This window comes from Halichoeres trimaculatus, unplaced genomic scaffold (genome assembly GCF_033239565.1).
Source record: "Halichoeres trimaculatus isolate MK-OKI-2021-1 unplaced genomic scaffold, fHalTri1.1 fHalTri1_scaffold_22, whole genome shotgun sequence".
Classification (NCBI taxonomy): Eukaryota; Metazoa; Chordata; class Actinopteri; order Labriformes; family Labridae; genus Halichoeres; species Halichoeres trimaculatus.
In genome coordinates, this window is record NW_027437200.1 from 13,354,247 (window position 1) to 13,375,202 (window position 20,956).

General features: G+C 40.6%; 1 protein-coding gene across 2 annotated transcripts in view; it reads left to right on the top strand.

Moving 5' to 3' along the window:
- Positions 1 to 5,452: 5,452 nt before the first annotated feature.
- adgra3 (adhesion G protein-coupled receptor A3) overlaps positions 5,453 to 20,956 on the top strand; it is a 167,794-nt gene continuing 152,290 nt past the window's right edge. For both annotated transcript variants that reach the window (XM_074661902.1, XM_074661903.1), the window contains exons 1-3: positions 5,453 to 5,531; positions 6,027 to 6,080; positions 6,571 to 6,673. The gene's annotated coding sequence lies outside the window, so the exon portion shown is untranslated. The remainder of the gene's footprint in view (positions 5,532 to 6,026; positions 6,081 to 6,570; positions 6,674 to 20,956) is intronic.

The window sequence follows — 20,956 nt, forward strand, 5'->3', positions numbered from 1 at the left end:
CTGCTCACAAATGTCTCACAGTGAATGCTAACTTTTCTCGCATGTGGTAAAGCTAGTAGAAATTATCTTGGTTTGACACCAACACTTTTTGAGTATATATTTGAAAAACTATCTAAGTCACAAGTGACAGCAAGAAAATATTTCAGCTAAACGTTAACTTATTTTTCAGCTAAAAAGTATGCACTATCTTAACATTTAAGATTAATGCTCATAAATATATAACCAAAGTGTTGACATTTCTCAAAAGTTAATAGGCTGTTTACAATGTGCTGTTATTTTAGCGCATTGGTGTGGCAACATTTAACACAAAATGCACTCAAAAACTTTTTTGGCATGCTGACATTTCTGGGGTAAAGTATTTAGAGTTTCACCCATTGTGGTCAAGAGTGATAACAAGATAACATTTAAGCTAAATGCCAACATGCTCACAAATAATCAACTGGAATGATGGTGCTTTCCAGCAGAAATATTGTTCACTGTCTTAATTTGGCATGACCACAAGGAAGCAAAATGCAAACATAATCATTAGTGTTTCTGAGTTGCAGTTTCTGAAGGATAATAATTGCAGGATGGCTTCTAATCACAATGTTTAGCTGAGCCAAAAGTTTCTCAGACATTTGGTCACAAACAAAGCTGTACCAAGGTATTCATGGAACCATAAATTTCTGACCATTAGTTCCAAAAGTCGTGCAATTCATCCATCATAGAAGCATTTCTGTGTGGGTTAAAGCCGAGAACTGACCAAGTAACAAACCAACATTCTCATCCATAGACATGCCACTGTCACAGGCTCGTATTTTAAAGGGGACATATCACGCTGATCCCTGATGTAATACTTACATATAATATGATACATTTGAAAACAAGACCTTTCACCCCCTGAATTTTCAAAAAATGAGATATTGTATTTTTTCTGATATCCTAGAACGAGATTTGATGCCTCTGAAAATAGGTCATTGACATTTGGCAGCGAGATTTCGACCGTCGTGACAACACGAGGTACCTTTCTTTTTATTGGAGTCAGTTAGTCACACAACCGCCACCGAGGGATACACCCACCAAGAGCCGAGTATAAACGTATAAACTATACATGTTACAGTACCGGTTTGACTCACCACACTGAAGCATTCCTGAGATGATTTGTGTCCAGGTGGATTTTCTTCCTCCTGAGCTGCAGAACCGTCCGGGTCTGACTCGGGGTCCAATACAAAAGGACGTATCCTACACTCTGCCATTTTATTAGTGCTATCAATGCCTTACGGTGAAGTTTTGGCAAACAGCAAACTCGCTCAGTCTGCTCCATTCAGTGTGTTGATTTTGTAAATACTGCCATGCTGCTAAAACCGCCCCCTGGCTCTACCCCCTCCGCCCCTCTGATAGAACTGGCCAATCAGAGCACAAAGGGCTGTGACGTTGCGAGGTTACTGGAGGTCATTCTCGAAACAGAGCGTTTCAACGAGATCTTCAGAATGGCCTAAAACGAGGATATTGAGAACGCTATTGTGGGGCAATGAAGGAACTAAATGACTTGTACTGAGGGCAGAAATGCTTTACAGGCATTTTTTGGTAGAGCTAAAGTAAAACAAGTTTTGACAGCTGACCTACAATCAGGATATAAATTAAACCACAACAGTGTGTTGACTGCCTTTGATTTAAACTCATCTGATTCTCCGCTCTGATACATAAATAGCATGAAATCAAGGCAATATCCTGTCAAATTAATAACTCATTATCACCATGTATCCTTTTAATCCTTATTTTGTGAGCACCATTACAGCTCAAATGCCAGTTGCTATCCAAAAGCCTCACAGATATGTTTTGTAATGGAACCTCCCTCTGTTTGGACTGTCAAAAATCTCTGCCCAAAACGTCCACACTGGAGTGCATTAAAATGCACGGGCAGCCAGGCTATAATTACTGGGAAAAAATTCCCCATGCCTTAATCCACATGGTAATAATGCAATAAAAGTGGTGTTTCTTGGACTTGGTAATCTTCTGTGACAAGGCTTACAATTCAATTAACCCCGTTTTAACACTTTGTTTCAACTTCCTGTGAGGCTAATTTGCTTTAAACTTACTTCTGTTGCTATAATTATGCCTTAAGAAAAGTCCAATTTATGAATTATCAGCTGTTTATGTCAGTGAGATGCTGATTTTCAGTGGACTGTTGTGCTCTCCATCAGGAGGCCTGACAGGGAGTTTCTTTACTCTGGCTTCTTTCAGGCTGATAGCTTTGTCATGTTAAAAAAAAATGTTGCATCGTCTTAAGTCATCAGTACGGAAGTCCAAGACTTGTTGCATTCACAGTGAAAGCCAGAAGCAGGCAGAATTTCTGCCTCAGAGGTGAACTATTTTAGGTTTTAGCAACAGTCTTCCTTTTGGGGGGATTCTCTGCTACGTAAAGTTTGATGCATCCATAATGAGAGTTTCAGCCTGATACAATTTGGGATAATCTCATAGTACAACTGGAGTTGCACTCCTCCTGACATCTATCAAAGCCAGCCACGGATCCAACCCATTTAATCACTCCTTTCTTGTTCTCTTTCTAAGCTCATGCTGGCTGTGACATATTGAGCCGGCAAACTTTCCATGTTCTCCCAGAGAAGGTCATTGGGCCAGGCCCAATCTAGCCTCTGAAACTGAGCCAAGATTTCCACTGCTGTCGTTCAGATTAGTATTAGACGTGAGCGCCTTTCCTAAGCAAATCAGACAGTGTGAAGGACGGAAGCGTTCTTCCATTCAAGCACGCCTGCTTCTTGTTAAGGAGAGACAGGGCAATAAGTTGTAGGACAAAGGGAAGTTTGTGGGAAGTCTTCACATTTCGTGAATGCTTATTTCTCAGTGTCATCTAAGGTGAGGAATAGTTGTGAGGCGTTGAGTAAAGCTGCAGCTGCTGTCAGTTCGGGAAAAGCTGCAGTACGTCGCAGCATTCTTAAAGCTGTGTGTGGTTTGTATTTTTAGTTTATAGAGAAAGCTTTTATTTGTACGTCTGGTCACATGCTTGTTCTAAGAAGTGAATTTCAGAGCATCATAATCGCTCGCTACACCAAGTATAATCGCATGCAGGACTGTTTCTGGGCGACGTTAGTGAAGCTGGGCACACACTGTGTTGAATGCTGACACATGATACAAGGGCAACAGGATCTAACATTCACTCCTAAAGGACAACGCAGGACACACAGTGCACACCACAGATATGTGAGCACAGCTTGCTATGTCTGCGCTCTGAATGTGACACCGTTCGGATGTTAGAAAAAAAAAAAAGAAGGAAAAACCGGGCACACTGTAATTCAAGAGTTTTGTCTTGAGCATGAACAAATCTGGCGGGGGAATTGGTATCGATTCAGCTCTGTAGCACTTGGAAGGACAAACTTGCACCTGGACTCAATCAACGTTGATTGGAGAGTGGCAACATGCCCACAAGCACACAGCACACAGCTGATAGGACACACTGTGCAGTGCTGCACAGGAGAAGTTCAAAATCAAACTTCCACACTCGTAAATAAAGCTGTTCCCTTCACCATTTCAGATTTCACTTGCAAATATCCACAAGCATGATATATCACATTTCACACACCAGTTAAGAGCAGGAAGCCCCAAAGGGATCAGGACTTTGAGGTAAGTCCTGCATTTATTTTGAGATAAAAATGCTCAGTACTGTTCAGTCTGTTTTTCTGTCTCTCCTTGCCCTTTAATCAAGTCTCGTGTTGCTTTATTTGTCTTGAATTAAAGCTGTTTCTCTTGATTTAACTGATTTTCCTGATTTAATTAAAAGTTTTGCTTTTATTTCTCCAATGCCGTCCTAATGTTTGCTCTTGCATAATAGTACCTTTACCTCGTAATTGGGCTGTAAGAAGACTAGTAAAACACAATTCATTTGTGTTGCTTGAGCTTTGGTTATTGAACATTTCTACAATGAGAAGATATCAGGAGAAGAATGACTAATTTCAGCTTGTAAACTTTGAAAACTTTCTCACAATGTTGATTAATTAATGTCCGACCAAGAGCTTCAAACAGACAATTATAGCTTCTCTGTTTGTCTGCCTGCGTGATGCAGACTCCTGTTATAGATCCCTCGTCTGCAGCCTTGTTGGCATGCCGACCGGATGGCTCAGTTTTGGGATTATGTCAACGCCTTCAGCAGATGCTATTGCATTACATAAAGAGATATGGCATGCTGGAGAGCTTCCCCTCACTTCTAATGTGAGCATTCTGGCCACAGGCAACAACTTCACATCCAGTTCTATCACTGACATGGCAACCAAGGATTCTGGGAGCGTTCCCAAAGCTGTGTTGCATCAGTTGTCAAAGGTGTATTCTGCCTGAGTTACTTGAAGTTGTATTAAGCGATCTGTGACAACTGGGGGGCAGAAAGGTTTTTAAACAAACTCTAAGAAACAAGCTTTGATATAGATCACCTTATCGGGTGCTTAGGGCTAACACGTTAAAAAGATGTCTTAAATGTTCTTATTGCATGTCAAATTTTTGGAACTTTCTGTTCAAAGTTAAAGCGCTGTTATCCTTTATGCGTGCCTGTACTGCAGATCCAGTTGAGAATCTGACAGCCAGTGACAGGAGAATGCCAAAATACCTCTTTTCTAATCAATTAGGGCCATTTTTCTTCAAAATTTCACAAATCAACAACAATACCAACTTAATACTATAATGCAAAGTTCAGAAATGTGTAGTAAATTTACTTGTGTGAACATGTAAATAATAACATGACATGTGAACAAAGATAATTGTTGGTAGCAATGTACAACTGGCATGCAAATGTGCTGTGTGGGAATACTGTACTCCTCTCATTCTGGATGTCCAGTGAGGTCCTAAAGATGAAACTGCTGTAGAAATATATATATATATATATATATATATATATATATATATATATATATATATATATATATATATATATATACATACAAATTAAAAGCACAGCTCATGTCGGGATAAATTGTTTAAAAAATTAAAAAAAAAAAAATCAAATCTGCATTTTTGCAAATGTGACTGTCCACTATCCTATCCTCCCATTAACCAATAAACAAACTTGGAAAAAAAAAAAAAAAAAACAGCTCTTAAACCCGCAGCATGATCCAGCCCTTTATTTTAATATAGGGTTTTTTTTTGTTTTTGTTTTTTTTTAATAATAATTTTGTGATGATTCCTTCTTGAGTTTGCTCTTTGTTGATTTCTGGGTTTAAGTTTCTTTATGTGTTAGTCTTCTAGTGTTTCTTTGTAATTGTTCTTTGTGATTCTTGTCTAGTGACTCTGAGCTACCTGTGTTAACCTTATTTATTCATTTTTTGTGTTATTTGTGTTTTCCAGACACTTTGCCGTTCCCCGTGTTTGGTTCAGTTCTCCTTGTGTCTCCCTCCTGGTTAATTGCTCCTCATGTGTTTCACCTGTGTTCTTTTTCACACCTGTGCTTGATTACTTCCTCCTCTGAATACTCTGTTTCTTGAGTTTCTTTGTCAGTTCATTGGATTGTGTTTGCTTTTGTGTCCTCGTGCCTCCTGTGCTTCTCTGTTTCAGTGAGTTTTCTAGTGTGTTTTTGTTTCTTTTGTTTTAGTTTTTGAAATTTTGAGTTTAGTTAAAATAAAGTTTTTGTTATATCTGTAACTGAGTCTTCCTGTCTTGTTTTTCCTCTAGAGTTCCTGACAAGTTTTTGTATTTCATTTTCCTGGTGCTGATGTTAAATATAAGTACAGTGAATACCCAAACTTTCAAAGTGATGAAATATTATTAATAATAAAAAAATCATCATTTATTCCCATATTGATCTGCCAGTATGTTGTCAAAGGACAACATGAGTTTTCATGTTAAGCTAATCAGTTTCTGACCAAGGTACACAAAATTTCTTGCTAATAAATGCTGACTTCATTCATTTTCATGCAAACTTTAAGTAGGTAATTATAGAGCTCTGTAAGTTTTTTTATTGCTTTAAAAACAAAGTGTTTGTGATAGGAACAATTCACCAACTGCTAATGTAGCAGGATAGATGCTAACTGCTAACCTCATGTTTCTAGCAGGCAGGACGGAGGAAGAGGGCTGTCTGAACAAGCTGCACTAAACACAGTAAAGTAAGTAAATACGTTTGTTGAAGCCTTAACTTATTATTACCTATAACAATTAGCTTAAAATGATCTTGTGTGGGTATTTTTTGATGACTCATTTGCTGCTTTCTGTGGCTTGAGTGTAAACAGCTAACAGGTTAGGCTAGCTAGCAGGAGCTGTGTATGTTTTGTTTAAGGGTTATTTTAAGGGAGTTTATGACAACGTATTTTTTTTAATATTACAATATATTACAACATATTATTCAAGAATTGTGCCTATCTTGAATTAAAGATAAAGGATATTTTAATACAAATGAGGGATGTAAACACTGTCCTGCTTCTGAATCTCTCATTTTAAATCAAATTGAAGGTTTTGGCATTTGATACGTTTATAACAGTTTCTATGTCTGAAAATTATAAATCTAATGTTCACACATCAAAACTCAAAGTTCTCTCAAATATTATATTTGATGACACATTACAAGCATTTCTCTCAATAAAGACCGATTTCTCCCAGGTCTGTTCTCCCCGTGGAGCCCAGCAGGTTGTGTGACGGCCGAGTGGAACAAGGTGGAGCGGCTATTTTTACCTGAAACCCAGGAGTGAGCTCAACACAGAAGGTGAGGCAGGAGGAGGGTGGAATTTGGGCAACGTTTGGGAATGTGAATCGGGTAACGTTAATCATCTGGACAGCAGAGACATTAACTGTGCATGAAGCGAGGTCTCTGGACATTGCATGTACTGTTCCAATACTGACAGAGGGTGTGTGTGTGTGTAAGTGTGTGTGTGTGTGTAAAAGGGAGAGGGAGAAGGCAAAATGGAAGGGCATGGTGTGTCGCTGTGGATCTGGGAGTGAGGGAGGACATAGTGCGGTGTAATTGTGTGTGTTTGTGTGTCAGGACGGTGTGCCTGTGCTGCGGTGATATACAGTGCCCTGACTTACTCTTGTAGATGAAGTGCACTTTGCTCAAAGCTACACACCCCCAAAGGAATAGACTGTGTTTTCAAACTCACTTTTCGGGTTGGGAAAACACACTGATGAAAAAGGATGAGGCTATAGCAGCACACTCTGTCTTCGCTGCAGCCCCCCGTCACACACTAACATCATTACAATTTCAACTCCAGTGCCTTCTAACAAAACTCTGCATATTTACAATGTGTGTGTGGATCCGCTATTGTCTTGTTAAAATTTTTACAATGGCTGCTGAGCGCCTTCGCACGCTGAATGCAATATTGTGGGTTAATATGTCCCAGTATAATGCCTGCAGATTTGGAGAGTGCTGATAGGGCAAATTTTGCAGCGGAAGCATCCGAGTCGCACCAAAGCGGAGCGTTCACCCCTGAGAGAGCATGGGGGCTCACCTTTTGTTATTATTTTCAGAGGCGACGATTCACGCTGACCTACTTTGGGAGCAGAGATTGTTGAGGCGCGGAGCACCAATGCAAATGAAATCTGTTGCTTCCCGCCTGTTGGATTTCAAGGATTTCCTGACACGTGATGCAACTGGGGAGAAAGTGACTAGATGTCACATACTGCAGTCTCATACATACTGTCATCTCTTTATCTCTTTTCTGTATATTTTCTACAGCATTTGTTTTCTTGGGGGCTTATTGAACTAGTGGCCTCACATCAGTTGGTATTTTGGCAGCAGCTTGCTTGGTTTACCTTTAACACCTTACATAAACCTGCTCAGCATTGCAAATGACAGTGATCACACTGTGACTTGAGTGTGACACTCCACCTGCATGACAGGTAGCTGTCAAAAACACCTGTCATTCTGTCAGCTGCACAGTCTAGCCACTAACATCACCTCCATGCTTTTTACAAGGAAGACTGTGTTACAGTCTTCTAAATCGATGCCATTTTTATTCACCATCATTGAGAATCTAAGAGACAGGAACTATCAATATGAGGCTGTAGGAGTATCATATTCTAAAAGCCACTTGACTTTTCAGCAGTGCTGTACACAGTGGGGGGAAGCCTACTTGGGAGCCAAAATGTGTGCTAAACTGCACACTTGGGAGCCCAATTAAAGCCCACATGCTAAGCAGCCTTCACTTTGGCTCTTGACCAGTGGCGATTGCTCCAAGACTGCAAGGGAAACTCAGCTTCCCCTAAAATGTCCACAAAAAAGTTGTGATATGTTCTGCTGTGTGTAGATTTCATTGACAAAGTGTGCGCTAGAATTCCTTCATCTTTTGTTCAGAATCAGCTACCTATCTCAGGTAACTGGCTCCACCTCCTTCTCATTCATCCCCGCAGCGTCTCAGCGCTTTAACACAGTCGGACACTGAGTGTCTTCTGACTTCAGCGGGGAAGTGTAGAGTGGGTTGTTCCACTGTGGAAACTGGATGGTCATTGGATAAACGCTGGGCTTTGTCCTGCCCATCAGACGCTCAGCGTCTCTGGGGGTCTATGAGACAGTGGGCTGGCCTGGACGCTGGGCTTTTGCATGATGAGTCTGAGGCCGAATCCCTTTTTGATTGACAGTGAAATGACCTAGTCAGCGATCTTGAAGTATAAACCTCCACCGGAGCATCTTCTGAGTAGTTCTGAACTGATCCAGAGGCTTTATCGATCCCCAGCGAGTTTACCTTTCTTAAAAACGACGAGCACTGGTAAAATCCCTGGAAAAAAAACACGTGGTTGATACGACAGGGTCACAGATCATTTTCTGAAAAAGGAACGGAAAAGGATGAGCTTCCCCTCCTAGACTGACCAGCAGCTGCCACTGCTCTTGTGAGCCAAAATATGCTAAAGTGCTTTCATTGGAACTGATACACTTGCTCAAGTGTCCTCCTGAGGCCCAAAATTCAAAGTAAAGTGCGCTCTGGGGAGCCAAATGTGCACTAAAGTTCCCTTTTAGGACCAAAATGCCTAGTAAAATCCCCTCGAAAGAGACAAAACTACTAAAGTATACTTAAGTTCCTTCTTTGGAGCAAAAATGTGCAGAAAATGGGCACCAAACTTGCACTTAAGTGCCTGTTAGGGAGCCTAAATGTGGGCCTTGGTGCTCTCCTGGGAGCCAAAATGTGCGCTAGAGTGCCTGCTTAGGAGCAAAATTGCCAGCTAAAGTGCTTTCATGCAAACCGAAACACTTTAAGTGTCCTCATGGGAACCAAAATGTGTGCCTTAGTGCTTAAAACATTCAGTGTCAGATAAGAGCTCAACCACAACTCACACTTCCATCTGTGTCATGAAAAGAACCATTCAGATTAACTGTGAGAGACTTTCTGAATCACAGTGAGTCAGGAAACATTTTTCAATGTAAGTGCACTAAGCTTACTCACTTGGCATGGCTGGTTTATGCCTCTATCAGAGCATAAACTGTATACACCATAAGGCTATGCAGTACAGTAATGTGATATTCATTTTTAGAATAATATACAGATTTGCATGCTGCTTGTATTGTTGGTTAAATGGATCAAAAATGTCTCCAAGTTTTCCTTAAATTCTTGCAACCACATCTACCTCTGTGTTTGTAGCTGTTACCTGTGTTGTGACAGGCTCCATGAGCTGAAAGCTGCATTGAGCCAGAGAGGAGAGAGTGCCCTGAAACTGAGACACAAGACTTTATTTTCTGATTGTTTTAAAGTGGTTACACTCTCCAGAATTTTAAAACACTTCCACATCTCTGCACAGATTTGAAGAAGGAAGCGGGATTTTGTTTGTAAGCAAACTGCTCTTCATCCTTCCTGGCGTGTGCTACTCTGCACCTTCCTCTACAGCCACAATACAGACTGTTAAAACTCTCAGGTTGACTCTAGAAATTTTTTAAAAAGCCCTTTGATGTCTTATTTAGATGCACAGGCATCTTGCATCTGTTTCAGAGAGCTGAGACGAGGGACAGTTTTCGTTTCTTGAAGTCCTGACCTGTGGGCTGTTGGCTCTGAGCTCCACAGCACTGCACAATGGATTGTGGAAATGTCCCCCCAAGACAGTCCAGCTGCAGACCTCCACTCTTAGCCAATTCTCTGGGAAGCTCCACTCCTCCATGGTCAGAAGGAAGGAAGGAAGGAGGAAAGGAAGGAAGGAAGGGATGTCAGGATATGAAGTAAAAATTTCAAAATAAAAGTTGCTTTCGAAGTTATGTTGGGTATTTTTACTTTAGAACTCAACACAAAGGAGACGTACATTACTATCTCCCACCAAATTCCTATTCAATATGTTCTACATATTATACATCTCCTAATATATAAAAAGCAATATGGAAAAAAATAGCGCTAGCTTAATGCTAACGTATACTTAATAATATAAATTTCTTTTATATGCTAGTAGCATGTTTCAATATAACTTCAGTTTTAAACCAAAATTTCAAATTTTCCCTTTCATAAACATATCACAGTGTCTGTTACCTAAAACTGTTAATGTCAAAATACTAATAGACAAATGTTTTCAAACAGGAAAATAAATTAAAACTTACATGCAGGCTAATGCTCAAATTATTGCTATTACCACTCCAAGACACTAGATGGCCTACTTCAGTCAACAAACAATAAACAAAACAATAAAATCGATGTCAGGTGATTATGTATAGAGATATCCAAACCCACTGACCAATTTCAAAATTTATTTAATTGTAAAACTCTTCGTTACCTCAATAAAATACTTTTCTTTTCTTTTTTTTTTTCTTAGCTTCACGTCCTTATGTAACTTCCTTCTGACAGTGGAGCCTCCAAGAAAGTCGGCTGAGAGTGGAGGTCTGAAGCTAGACCCCTCTCAAATGTCCTGAACAGCCACATGGACATGAAAAACACTGAGCTGGTATTTGGTGCAGATACAAACACTTTTATAAACTTTCCTGACTGAGGTTTGAAGCTTGTGACATTTAAAACGTAGCGTGAGATCCTTGAAAGTACCAAGCCATGGTGTATGAGACATTTTTTCCACATGTTATAGCTAATGTGCCACCTTTGTATTTGACTCATTTAGTGTGTTTTATCACTATTGCCATATTTGGTGACATTATAAAGACATTTTTCACATGAGAGTATGATGTGCTCTGCAGAAGTAAGGAAAACTAAGTTCAGGCTGGTTTTCCCCACAGTATATGTAACCTGGACTGCTCTGACTTTAAACCCTCTTCTATTACCTTTTATATACATGCAAATGGAGTTCTCTTTGAATTCGTAACAGCTCCCTCATGTAAAAAGGCACTTGTAGCTTGACAATATCTTTTATTACACACTGTAAATGTAGACACACGGTTAGCAAGCGGTCATTTTTTGGTTAGAAGAGAGAATCAGAACCCAAGAGTGCCGTAGCTGTCCCTGCGGGCAGTGGAGTGCTCTAAATGCGGTGTGGCCTTTGTAGCCACATGTGAAATATGATTTGGCGAAGGATGTCATTTGAAGGGGGCCCCAGTTCTGCAGTTATGACAGCCCCCGAGCGCTCTCTTACACAGTCTCACTGTCTTTTTCCCGCCGCCTCCGTATCTCTGCATCTCTGTGAGATATCTTATCTCTCCTTCACACATTCTCTCACGCCTTTTCCCTTGCTCACTCCTCTCTTCCCAGTGGGTCTTTTATTGGGCTGTTCTAGAGCCAGATGTTTCTGTAAGGTGAGGTTGAGGAGGGGGGATAGGTGGGGGTGGGGCAGCCACTGACTTCTTCAGAGTCACTCATTCTGACTCTCCAAGCTCTGCCTATTCCTCATTTTACATCTCTTCAGTTTGCTCTGTATTGGATTTGCCTCCCAGCATCCTGCCCACATTGTACACTCAAAAACACGTCATATACACAAACGGACTTCCTCGACCTCCCTCCTGCCTCATGTGGCCGAGCTCTCCTTGATCCGACCATTTGATTTGGACGTAAGCTGTGGCTGTGATTCAGGCCACATGCAGCACATGAGAGGCGTGATCGCAGGGGGCTAAATAATACTCTGTGAAATCAGCTACCTGCACTGGCACAGCTGGCCCCTGCAATTGTCTTCACTTGAACTGCTGTGGATTTCTCCCACAGTGAACTTTTTCACAGCGTAGAGGAATGAATAATTCTATTCTTATAATCGCAAACTCTGGCACAACGCTCCTTTTTTCATGCGGCAGAATTTCCAAGTTGAAAATGTCAATTTGCTCCGTCCTTTCTCTCCCCTCGACTATAATCAACGACAGCTCCTATTTTTGCAGATTATACAGACATCGGTGTAAAGAGAGGAATAAAAATTGCCGCCATGCTGAGTTTACGCCTGACAAACAACATCCACGCAGAGATCTGACACTGCAATTTGCACTTACACACAGAGGCAAATCCTAGCCTTATTCAGATACATTTCCAGTACAGGCCTATTTTGCAAATCAATCATGCAGCACAAAATAGTGGCGCAGAGACTGATATTTTCCCACTGCCCTGAGTTGGAAAGCTGGGGGAAAAAAACGAGCTGTGGCAGGGTGTTTATGGAGAATATGAATGAAGGTAGCATGCAGCTTTTATGCCTCCTAATAAGCCCCCAAGGCTGGGGAACATTACGACTCTACAGTTTTACAACCACTGATGGTCTGCTCGGAGATGTGCATTGTGCTTTTGTGTGTGTGTGTGTGAGTGTGTTAGGTGGTTGGGGGGTGGATCAGACCCATAGCTGTCTACTAAAATGATCCCCATGAATATCTGGCCATGAATCAGCCTGCCAGACATCCTCTAACATGATACTTCTCACAAATGAAATGCTTGATAAATACAAAAACCTGTGCATGTGTGTGTGTGTGTGTGTGTGTTCATGTGTGCGCTTTTGGTGTTCATTACAGCAAATGGATTGTCATCTGACAGGCATTCCAATGAGCCCCTGCAACTGCGTGATGAAATCATTACCCCTCACTAAAATTGTGCTCGCATTAAGAAGATGTCTCACTGTGGGTGTATGTGTGTGCAAATGTGAGCTTTAATCGTGTCACGTCTGAGCCTCGCGTGGCATTTTTGTTGTGTGTGTGTGTAGGTGTGGTTGTACAAGCGTGCGTGCCTGGCGTGGTGAGGGTGCAGTCCATCAGCAAGCCAACGAGGGAGAACTGACACAAGTGCATGAGAAAAGGGTGGAGAAGTGATTCTTCTGACAGAGATCTGAGATGAGGTTTTGCAGCGATAACCAGGCAGAGCTGTGGAAGCTAATGCAGAGTTATCGGCATGTTCGTGGCTTCTATCGTCTGCTCCAACAAAACGGTTCAATCCTGCATTTAATGCACAAAGACCTCAGCCTACTTCAGATCACATAACTGTCATGTGTTTGGATGACACGCCATTGAACTGTTGGTTTATTGTTGTAATATAGACCCTTTCATCAATATCTAGCAGGTATGTGGTCGAAGTAAGCAGACTTAGAAATGGCAACAAAACAGGTGTTAAAAATATTCCATCCTGGGTTCAGAGAAATCCTTATCTGAACAGCTTTGTACAGCTAGCTCACTTCAAAGATGCTGAATACATTAGTTTTCAGGGGTTTTATTCAAATTTGTTGATCCCTTTTAGCCATTCATAAGCATATTAATAGTATTTTGTCACACAAATGGCCTGTGGTCATTGAGGCATAATCAAACAATGGGTTGCAGTGTGGCACCATAAACGTTTAAAGCCCTGACAAAACAATATAATATTTATGTTTCAGAGCCATTGTTCTGTGTTGCTTTACACTATATGCCATTCTTCACTCTGTTTGGCTTATATAAATGCTTCAAACTGACTTTTAATGACTGATCTGCTACATTAATTTCTGAGGCAGAACAAAATTATGGAATTTCTTTCCTTTTGTTTTTCAAACTTTAGTCTTATGTAATAGTTCCAGTTACCCGCTATGGAGGCATCTACATTTTTTTCTTCACAGCAAACACTTTGATGTTTTAATACTCATGGAATATGAACTACTTTGGCTTTAGGTACAAACCTCGCCTGGAGTATGATTAGCCGCAGCAACGCATATCTCACAAGATATCTATGAATCTGCACACAGCAGTTTTCCACAAAGATTAACCACAACACAACACATTTTATGGTATCAGTAGAATCTAAGCAGTTAGAACCTGAGCACTGCAGCTTCAGTGCAACCAGGAAGTGAATCCATGATGTATTAATTTTAATGTTGGGTACTGATAATTTTCTGTTTTAATAATAAGTAGGGCTGGGCAACGATTACAACTTTTAATTGTAATTAATTGCATGATTTCCCTGATTAATCATAATTAATCGCATTGTGAAAGTGCCATAACATCTGTCATGCAAACACTAAATCAGTACTTGTTATACAGTAATAGTTAAATCACATATTTAGTGCAAATCAAATTTACAAAATGTAAATACAAAATTAAAGCTTATTGCCACTGTCAGGGCATTAAAGTGATACTCAGGGATGGAACAAGTTAGGTCCTATCTCAAGGTTTAGGGCAGAAATTACCCCTACAGCAGTGTTTTTGTGCAGCAGAAGCCCAGAGCGCACACACCAAACACCCCCCCCCCCCCCCCCCTGCTCCTCTGCAGGTTTCCTCTGCACTCAGACGGGGCCATTTTTTACTTGACCAAAAACACAAATAAACAGACTCCAACCAAAAAATTCTGATATCGGTCTGCATTCACGCTTTATTTAGAGAATTTTCAGCGCTTTACTTTCACACAGAAACACCGCTAAATAAGGCTCTAGTTCTCACCGTATCTCTTCGTCCTGGCAGACTACCTGTGTTTGTTTATATCTGGCACGCCGTGCGCGCGAACTGATACACTAAGCGGCGAGCGCCTTTAAGTTCCGTGGCGTTGCCCCTCTTCTCCATGCTTGTTTTGGTTACTCATCGTGTTTTTCCGCCAATTTCACTTCCGGTTCCGCCGCGGTCAGCAACAGACATTTACAAAATAAAAGCATGTGAGCAACATGCACTAATGTGCAATAAAATATTCAACGGCGAAAATAACACGTTAACTTGCCCAGCACTAATAATAAGACAATAGATTAACTGCACCAGGTGATCATTTTCTCAAAGCATCCATTTGGAGTGTCTAAAAAAAAATGTAGGTGTTGTTGATGCTGTTAGTGTGCAAATGTGGACAAACCCACTCAACTAGTGGTTTAAGTTAAACTGTTCTTTAAAATAGCTGAAGAAATAAACAAGGAGAAGGGTTTTTTCTCTTATTTGTATGTATTTGATGCTGCCTGTCTTGCCCGGGTCTCCCTTAAAAGAGAGGTTTTTAATCTCACTGGAACCAACGTGGTTAAATAGAGGTCAAATTTTTTTTATGTTAAAGGTTTTTTGGCGGCTTTTCATGCCTTTAATGATAGAGGAGACGACTGTGGATAGAGTAGGAAGGGGGTGAGAGTAGGGAGCGACATGAAGGAAACAGGCCGCGGGCTGGACTTGAACCTGGGTTATCTGCCCGAGGGCAAACATAAAAGGGCGCGACCTCAACCACTAGGCCATCTGCACCCCATAGAGGTCCAAATTTTTGGTAAATTTTATAACATTTTATTTATTTATTTATTTATTTATTTATTTTTTGGAAGAAAATTGTATTCTCTGACTAGAAGAAGTTGAGCTTGACAGCTCTGATGACTTCCATCATTACAGGCAAGACAAGGAGATCCCACTGGAGATGTTTTCTGCGCGGCGCAGTGGAGGGGGTGCCATCGTGATCTGGGGTACTTATTTCTTCAGGTTGTGCAGGGGTGTTAAACACTGGCTGGCTGTGTGGATTAGTTGTAGGGGGCCTCCTTCATGACTGAGGGCTCTGATCTGTGTGGTAATGACAGGATAACGCTGCAGTTCACACAGTACACCTGACAAAGGACTTCTACCAGAGGACTAACCTCCATCTTGTTTGTTCCCCTGATCTAAATTAAGAAATTTGGGGATGGATGAAGAGGGAAGTTTACAGAAATGGACATCAGTTCCAGACAGTGGATGCTCTTTATGACACCATCTTTACCTTGTGGAGGTACGTTTCCTCTGGCCTCCTGGAAAAAACTCGCATCAAGAGTGATGAAACAAATTTTAGAAGTGATCAACAAGAACAGTGGTGTTAGTCATTACTGAGTCCTTTTTTCAAACTTTTATTTTTATTTTAGGAGGTTTTCTGGATTTTTTGAGCCAAAGTCTTATACTTTTGATCTGCTGATGAGCGGCCTACTTCTGGCTTAAGTTGTTGTGGTCTGACACAGCCCTCTAACACAGGGTATATGCTGAAACCCAGAGGTTAATTTCAGTACCTTTTTAAGACCTTTGAAAACCTTTCAAAAAGTTTTAAGACCTCATCGCAACTTTAAGCTGTTGGTAGCAAACCATCTTTAACAGTTGTGGTTTGAATTTTAACAGAAATGAGGTAAGCTGCAAAGGAATAAAGCTTGAAAGACTAAATGAAACTATTGACACTCCTATTCTTGTTCCCATACAAGAAGTAACAGCAATTATTCAAGGCCGACTAGCTGAAAAAACAAGAACTTATTCCATCATTATCAAAATTTAGGAAATGTGCCTGAGACTGTGTGATTTGCTTTCCATCAGCTTCTTGTGTCCACCATCGGCCCGTCATTGATGACATGTGAGCAGGCGGCTCTGAGGCGATCTAGATGGACTTGCACGGTTCATTGTCTGAAATATTGCAATCTGACAACTTAAATGAATAAATAAAATTTAATACCTCAAGACACCATAATTAAGACTTTTTAATACTTTTTAAGGGCCTTAATTTTCCCACAATTTTTTTCTGAAAGTTTCTGAAAATTCACTGGAAAGTTTTCACCCCTTTGCAACTCCAGGGTAGATGCATTAGGAATGTTTCTTGAGGCAGTCACAGTAAATTAAGTTCAATACTACCAATTCGATATAACATTCAAAAACTCAACATGCAGCTTAGTTCACAAAAAAGTAAAGTCTGCACCACTGTTTCTAGGTTTTTAAAGAAAGGATATTTATTATTTAAAATAGCTTTTAAAAAGCCTTCAAAGAAGGTAAAATGTAAGTTCTTGCCATCTCTATGATTCATGTGTCCTGTAGCTCAGACACTGCAATTCACATACTGAATCACTGGAGGTGTACAGGACAGTCTGTGTTTGAAAAACAAGAAGAATTCTGTGACAAACAAGGGCTCTGATTTTCACAGTCAGTGGATCTCCTCTCTTGTTTTTCGTCAATGATAGGCAGCCCTTGCTCTAAGTAAAGATATGGATGTAGTGAGTTCAGTCTTTTCTACTGGACTGCTTCAGTGCCATTCAAATCAATGGATACTATACTATCACTAAGGTGAACTCATGATGATTTAATCTCTACATTATGAAGGTGCAGGTTTGTTTTTGTAAGATGTATAGGAATCCCTGACTAAGTAGCAGATTGATTGTGTGCTGTTTTGTATTTTGTGCTTTGTTTAGGATATTTATTGTGGCTTCAGCTGATTCATTCAAGCATCACACAGACATTTATCGTGTATATTCACTAATGTGTAAACACTCAGATACAGTCACATTTCCCTGTTAATGCTTCCCAGAACATCCCGGCCAATATAATCAATACCTTTCTAAAAATATTTAGACCAGAGAAGATCAATGTGAGAGATCATTCCCATTCTGCTCTGATATGTATACACAAATAGACCATTGATGGTATTGAGTGCCCTCAGGGCTCTATGCTTAGGTTGCCTCGCTGTCGAGGTGATGCCGCTGCCGGAGTCAGTGTGTGTAGCCACTAATACTATATCTGGCTCTTCTTTCCTCACGCACACACAGCTTTTTTACATTTCATAATGCAAGGTTGAGCTTGTCTCGCAGAATATAAAACCTCAGGCTTAGAATAATGCCGGTGAAAGGCGGCGCGTGCCCTGTCAGAGACACTTTACTCTGCAATGTGATTATGTTGGGAGATTTTCCTCTGCAGCAACGTTCAATGGGGATGAATTCCTCTTTCTGCTCTCTTTTGAAAGAAAGAAAAAAAAAGGAAAACAACAACTTTATAACCCAGCTGTTCTCAAGTTGTTTGTGTTAGGATTTCTGGTGAAGCTATTTGATCGCTCTCTCTGTTTCATGGCACAGAGGGTTGCTGCAGCAGTCTTCACACTGTCAGCTGTGGTGTTTTGGTGGCAAAGTTAATGACCTGGCTTTTACTTGTTGTGATTGCTTTTCTCTCTGTTCACTAGACCCCAACCACAATAACCATCTGTGTTTTTCAAGCTGGACAGTCCTGATACTTTATCATGCACCATCATGGATGCAACAGGTACTCTTTGATGTCCATATTGGACAAACCAAGGTCTCAAATGTGTTCTCTGTTAAACTATTTAAGGCCAGTCATCTACCATCTGAGTAAATGGACTTTGATCAACTTTATTGTCATTTTAATAAGTACAATGAAATTGAAGTCACAGCAGCAATCAAGAAAACAAAAGTAAGAAAGTGTATAGAAAGTACAAAAAGCTCCATAAGAAAATAGATGCTTACAGCTTGTCCATCATTGTCCAGTTCAGCCAGCCTCCACCTCCACAGGGTCCAGGACTGAGCTTCTTCAGTCATGCTCCATCTCTGTCTCCTGGATCCTGTCTGCTCACAGCAGGTGATACTCTTTCAGTGTGGCGTTGGTGTCTGATGTTTGCTCCGTTAGCCATGTCTGTGAACAGCATGATGCTACTCTGCCCTCTGGTATTCCCTCTGTTGCTGGGATAGCACAGCTAGCTTGTACATCTTATTGGAGGTGGATCTCACGTTCCCAATAAGGATGGATAGAAGGACAGGTCCATGTCGTCACTTCTGAGCTCACACCTGAGAACCAGCACATTATCCTCACCTCCTTCTCCTCACCTTGTAGGAAGACATCAGGCCTTGCACTAGTTAGCATTGACATGCTACAGGCTGCTAACAGCTGAGTTCGCATGTAAACAATGCAGCCATGGTTACATGTAGGATCTCCAGACAAATACAGGAGAAAAAGTTGTAAAAATATCACTGAAGCCACAAAAAGTTTGGTGTCCATGACCAACAAATAAACCATACAAAGTAATGATCCACTCCAAATACAAAGATTACGAAAAAGAGACTAAAAAATTACAAGAAACAGACAAAGAAGAGAGAGCTGCTGCAAAAGCGTCCATGGCCAACAGGGTGGCGCCTGGCAACAAAAATGTCTGGTTATTCAGTGGTTGATTGTCAAGAATGATTGTCATATCTGTGGAACATATCCAGTATCACTACAGTCATTCAAAGGACTCACTAATTAATCAATTGGGCTCTGTGTAACCATGAGAAGAATTTTTATGAATACCCATGCTAATTTTCCCTTATGCAACATAGTTTAACAGGAAAATATAATTGGTAAATCTATTCCAGCTTAATCCATCCAAAACATTGACACCATGATGGAAGTTAAGCTTTCTATTACCCTGACATTGCCCCAGTGTTGAAGCTCTGCTGTCAGATTAGAACAGCAGGCAGAGGCTGGATGTCATAGAGACTGGCATGTTTGTTGTTGTTAAAGGTAAACAGCAGGTTTACCTCAACGGTTTCCTTCTGTTTGATGTATATGTACCAGTTACATTGAACGGTCTTTTCCTTTAGATTAAAGAATTTCAAACACAACACAAAGGATTCTCTGGCTTAAGTAATTTCTATTATTATTATTTTTTTATTTTATTTTAGTTTTAGTTTTTTCACGGCCATGCTCGGACCAAGATATTTCTTTATTCCAGAAAAAAAAGCCTGATCACCAGATGTCGTGAAGCATCAATGTCCTTGAGCTTGACATTTTGGCTGTTGTCATCTTTTTTTTTTTAATTCAGGAGTTACACATTTTAAATAACAGAAAAAGAGTCATTGTAACATTCTTTTGCTGCCCCCTTTTATAGTTAAACCTTGAAGGAAATCCCTGAAACATTTTGTATTCACCGGCTAACTCTTTTCTGCCGATCCATGAGGTGCTGAGCTCAAATGGATGCAAAGGTTAGTTTGGCAGTGTTCCTCTGCTCATGTGATGCTCTGGATCAAATCTGAACAAACTTGACACAGGCCGTTTCTGGAGCTCACGAAGCCCCCGGCAGAGATGCGCAGCATCTGAATGAATGTGAGCAGTGGAAATAAACATTCTAAATTCACATAAATCTAAATACTGATGCAGGAGGAGGTGGATGAAGTTGAATTTTCTGTGATGAAGCAGCAGTGCCGGGTGCTTGTTCTTGTACTTAGAATGAAAATCAAATTGTACAAAGTTTACCGTGGACCACATGATTCCATATGTGGTTTATGATTATGAGACTTCCACGTCTGCCTGAAGAGGGTATGGACTTCACTGATCTCCTATATCTTCATCACCTCATCCTCATCCCTCCTTAGAGGATTTGTTCAGCAGTCTTACTCAAATGTGCTCTGATCAGCAAGTTGGGAACATGAACACGTTGTCTGTTGACAAGGAATGGGATTGGATATATATATATATATATATATATATATATATATATATATATATATATATATATTTTTTTTTTTTTTTTTTTTTGAGGCTCTTACAGTATGGAATTAAGCAGCTCCACTACACTGCTTATGACAAGCCCGCAATCAGGGCGCGCTGCTCGGGCCCAGCCATCCTCCCGTGGAGCTCCTCCAGAGAGAAACCTCTTTATTCATCCGTGCCCTCCTGACCCCCTTCTTTCCCCTCTCTGCCTCCTAAAGGGATGCTGCTGTTACTAGGCAACAAGAAGAGGAGGGGCTGGAGGCCAGTTGTCCTGCAACTCTGTGAGCTATATACATGATGTAAAGTCTATAAAGTCCTGTCTATAACTTTTAAGAGCGTCAGTCGAGGAATAATGTAATCGAGTTATACCCCTCTTTAATATTTCTACCATATCGTCAGAGAATAACAATAGTTCAATATTGCTTTAGTGGAGGGTTATCCCAAAGTGCATGTTTTTGTGAAAAAGCATTAAATAAAAATTATGTTTTGGCACACCCCATTGCTCCA